This window comes from Triticum urartu, chromosome 2A (assembly GCF_056163025.1).
Source record: "Triticum urartu cultivar PI428250 chromosome 2A, HENAU_Tu73, whole genome shotgun sequence".
Taxonomy (NCBI): Eukaryota; Viridiplantae; Streptophyta; class Magnoliopsida; order Poales; family Poaceae; genus Triticum; species Triticum urartu.
The window spans coordinates 516,879,226-516,883,682 of record NC_141874.1 but is presented as its reverse complement, the minus strand read 5'-3'; the positions used below and the strand labels follow the sequence as shown (position 1 = coordinate 516,883,682).

The 4,457-nt window shown below is 50.5% G+C and overlaps 1 long non-coding RNA gene across 1 annotated transcript; it reads right to left on the bottom strand.

Moving 5' to 3' along the window:
* Positions 1-401: 401 nt before the first annotated feature.
* LOC147985698 (uncharacterized) lies at positions 402-3,511 on the bottom strand. Its single transcript, XR_015615139.1, has 3 exons — positions 3,200-3,511; positions 2,047-2,121; positions 402-702 (listed from the first exon to the last, which is right to left on the bottom strand). It is a non-coding gene; the product is annotated as an uncharacterized LOC147985698 (long non-coding RNA).
* Positions 3,512-4,457: the final 946 nt, after the last annotated feature.

Here is a 4,457-nt window from a genome sequence, read left to right as displayed (position 1 = left end):
CGCCTGGAAAGTGGCCTCCTCCTACTCGTCCACCTCCCGCACCACCACCGGCAGTTGAAGGCGGGCATCCATCTGGACGACCCCACGGCGGCGCGCATCGTGCTCCGTCAGGAACCAGACATCCCGGTTCATGGAGTTCGACGCATATGCAGGGTTGCGTCGTTGCTCCTGCGAGAGGAGGGCACAGAGGTTGTGGATCTCTAGTGTGTGTGCGCGCTCAGACTGTGGCACGACTGACACCAGACTGTGGTTGGGGTCGAGGTGCCAGCTGTGTGGGAGGTATAGCCGGTCGCGTGCATGTGTCTGACACCCCCGATTTGACCATACACTAATCATACACGCAAACGTGTACGATCAAGATCAGGGACTCACGAGAAGATATCACAACACAACTCTTCAAATAAAATAAGTCATACAAGAAACATATTACAAGCCATGGGCCTCGAGGGCTCGAATACAAGAGCTCGATCATAGACGAGTCAACAGAAGCAACAATATCTGAGTACAGACATAAGTTAAACAAGTTTGCCTTAAGAAGGCTAGCACAAACTGGGATGCAAATCGAAAGAGGCGCATGCCTCCTGCCTGGGATCCTCCTAAACTACTCATGGTCGTTGTCAGCGGCCTGCACATAGTAGTAGGCACCTCCCGAGTACTAGCAGTCGTCATCGACAGTGGCGTCTGGCTCCTGGACTCCATCGTCTGGTCGCAGCAATCGGGTATAGAAAGGGGGAAAAGGGGGAGCAAAGCAACTGTGAGTACTCATCCAAAGTACTCGCAAGCAAGGAGCTACACTACATATGCATGCATTGGTATCAAATGGGAAAGGGATAGCATATGTGGACTGAACTGTAGAATGCCGAAATAAAAGGGGGATAGCTAGTCCTATCGAAGACTACGCTTCTGGTAACCTCCATCTTGCAGCAGAAGAAGAGAGTAGATGGTAAGTTAACCAAGTATCGTCGCATAGCATAATCCTACCCGGTGATCCTCCCCTCATCGCCCTGTGAGGGAGCGATCACCGGTAGTATCTGGCACTTGGAAGGGTGTGTTTTATTAAGTATCCAGTTCTAGTTGTCATAAGGTCAAGGTACAACTTTGGGTCGTCCTTTTACCGAGGGACACGGCTATTCGAATAGATCAACTTCCCAGCAGGGGTGCACCACATTTCCCAACACGCTCGATCCCCTTTGGCAGGACACACTTTCCTGGGTCATGCCCGGCCTCGGAAGATCAACACGTCGCAGCCCCACCTAGGCACAACAGAGAGGTCCGCACGCCGGTGTAAATCCTACAGCGCAGGGGTCTGGGCCCATCGCCCGTTGCACACCTGCACGTTACGAACGCGGCCGGTAAGCAGACCTAGCATCCCTAATACAAGAGCAGGCGTTCCAGTCCAATCCGGCGCGCGCCGCTCTGTGGCTGACGTCACGAAGGCTTCGGCTGATAGCACGACGTCGAGTGCCCATAACTGTTCCTGCGTAGTTGGTTAGTGTGTATAGGCCAGTGGCCAGACTCAGATCAAATACCAAGATCTCGTTAAGCGTGTTAATTGAAGTATTCGCGAACGCCGACCAGGGCCAGGCCCACCTCTCTCCTAGGTGGTCTCAACCTGCCCTGTCGCTCCGCCACAAAGTAACAGTTGGGAGCCCTCGGGAACTCACGCCCACCACTACCTAGATGGAGCCACCTATCCTTTCAGCCCCCCACATCGAAATCACTTGCGGGTACTCTATGAGCCTACCCGACTTTAGTCACCACATGTATCATGTGTAATATGTCTAGTATATACCCGTGATCACCTCCCAAATGATCACAGTCCGATAGTATAGCATGGCAGACGGACAAGAATGTAGGGCCACTGATGGAATACTAGCATCCTATACTAAGCATTTAGGATTGCAGGTAAAGGTAACAACAGAAGTAGCAAGGACAGGCTATGCATCAGAATAGGATTAACGGAAAGCAGTAACATGCTACACTACTCTGATGCAAGCAGTAGAGAGAAGAATAGGCGATATCTGGTGATCGAAGGGGGGGGCTTGCCTGATTTCTCTGGCAAGAAGGAGGGGTCGCTGTCGATGTAGTCGATCACGCGGGTAACAACGGCGGTCTCGAAATCTACCGGAAAGAAGTAACGGAAGGGGAACACAAATAAATAATAAAGCAATCAAAGCAAGACAAACTATAACATGGCAATACGTGGTGCTAGGGTGACCTAATGCAGTAGTAGGCGATACCGGCGAAGGGGGGAAACATCCAGGAATGTATTCCCGGTGTTTCGCGTTTTCGGACAAACGGATTGGAGGGACAAAGTTGCGTGTTTGCTATGCTAGGGATGTGTGAAGGACGAACGGACCGCGTATTCGGATTCGTCTCGTCGTTCTGAGCAACTTTCATATATAAATTATTTTCATCTGAGTTACGAATTATTTTATATTAATTTTCAAAGTTTTTATAACACTTTGTAGTTTCTTATAATTCGAATTTAAAAGATGGAATTGATATGGGTACCCAAGGATTGCCTAGCCTAGTGTCTGACAGTGGGGTCGGGGGGGTTGGTTGACTGTTGACCAGGTCAAAGATTGATCGGTCAACAGGGTCAGTGGACCCATGTGTAAGTGTAACATGCGTTTAAATTATTTAGTTAAACAATTTACTTAGTGGGGGCCACATGTAATAGACTCAAAGTGGGGGCAGTTAGTACATACTAGAGAGGGATTAGTCCCTAATTGATTTTTGGGCTGGCCTGATGGCACATCCAGCCGTGAGGCTCTGCACACACACGCACACATAGCACATGCCACACTTGGCCATGGCCATTAGCAGCAACTAGTAGCGGCTGTAGGAGAATTCAACAGCGGCAAGTCGCAGCAACTACAAGCAGTGCTTAGGAGCAGCACCAACGACTAATTAGCAGGAGCAGCAGCAAAACAATGAGCGACGGCAGCGGAGTAGCAAGCAGAAGCAGTTGAGCAGCAGCGCACCAAGTAGCTAGGAGCAGCGGGCGGCCAGGGCGCGGCAAGCGCAAGCGCACGCGCACGCGGCCGGACGCGGCCAGGGGCGCGACCATGGGCGCGACCATGGGCGGCTGATTATGGCCGCAGCCCGCAGGCACGGAGCTTCGGGCACGACGGGATGAGCAGCCTACGGCGTCCGATCGAAGGGGGAAACGGGGGAAGATGGATGAGAAGCTCACTGCGAACTCGGGGGCATGGCCGGGGAGGCCGGAGGTGGACCGGAGCGGCGGCATCTGGCGACGAACGACGGTGACTGTGGCAGAGAAGACCGGCGATGGCGACGAGTTGGGCAGCGAGGCAACGAACCCAAGGGGTGGAGAGGACCAGCGCGATGTGGCGGTTGTTCTAGGCAGGCTAGCACGGCAAGGGGAGTCTGGTGTCCGCGGCAACAACGAAGCGGCGACGACCATGTTCTCGGGGGCGGACAAAATCGAGAGGCAGAGAGGGGAACGAGAGGGAATGGGCGTTAGGGTTTGCCAGGGGGTCGCGGGGGTCCTTTGTGGGGGCGCCAGGGAAGACGGGGATGGTCGGCACGTGGCCGGGGTGCGGCCTCCTGCCTCCTGTAGTAGGAGGTTTTTTTTGAGCATCAGTACAGACACAAGCGCTCATATACACGCGCATGCACTTACCCCTATGAACGCACACACGCACATTCTACCCCTATGAGCACCTCCGAAAGATTGAGCCGACATATCAATCTGTAGTAGGAGATGGGAGATGACCCAGGTGGGTTTGGGCCAACATCCTGTGTACTTGGGCCCAGAGTGCACAATGGGTTAGTTTTAATTTCCCTTTTTTACCACTTGTCTCAGCTTTGCATTTAGCCTGTGTACTAAATGAATTTTTCCAGGGTTAAAACTTTGCACATAATTCCATTGCAGTATTTTGATGTTGTACAAAAAGTCTCATAGCATTAGAGTTGTTTAACCATTTTTTGAAATTGAAATGGTCGGTTAAAAATGGTTGTTGGCCCACTATTTAATTTCTAGGGGCATTTTAACAACTTAAATAGTGTTGATTTCCACATAACAAACAGTTAGTGAATATTTTCAACACCACAAACATTTTTATTTTGCTTTTTGAATAAATATATATTTTACTTTATTTTAAACTTGAGTTTGACTTGAATTTTGATCAAGTGAAAATTGAATTTAGCAAACAGGTGATGACAAAGCACCATTAGTGGGAGATTACTGTAGGTAACCATTGGGGGTGTCACAAATCTCCTCCACTACAAGAAATCTCGTCCCGAGATTTAAGAGGTGGAGTAAGGGGAAAGTTCTGGTTGCGAAATTCTAACGGATCTTCTCATTGTTGGTTGCTCTTCCCAAAGAGGTCGATCCATAACGTAGAGGTCTTCATTTCTCCGCTTCTGGTCATCATGATGAAGTCGTCAACCTTTCTTCAGGATCTTCATCGTACTTACGAAAAGGATAA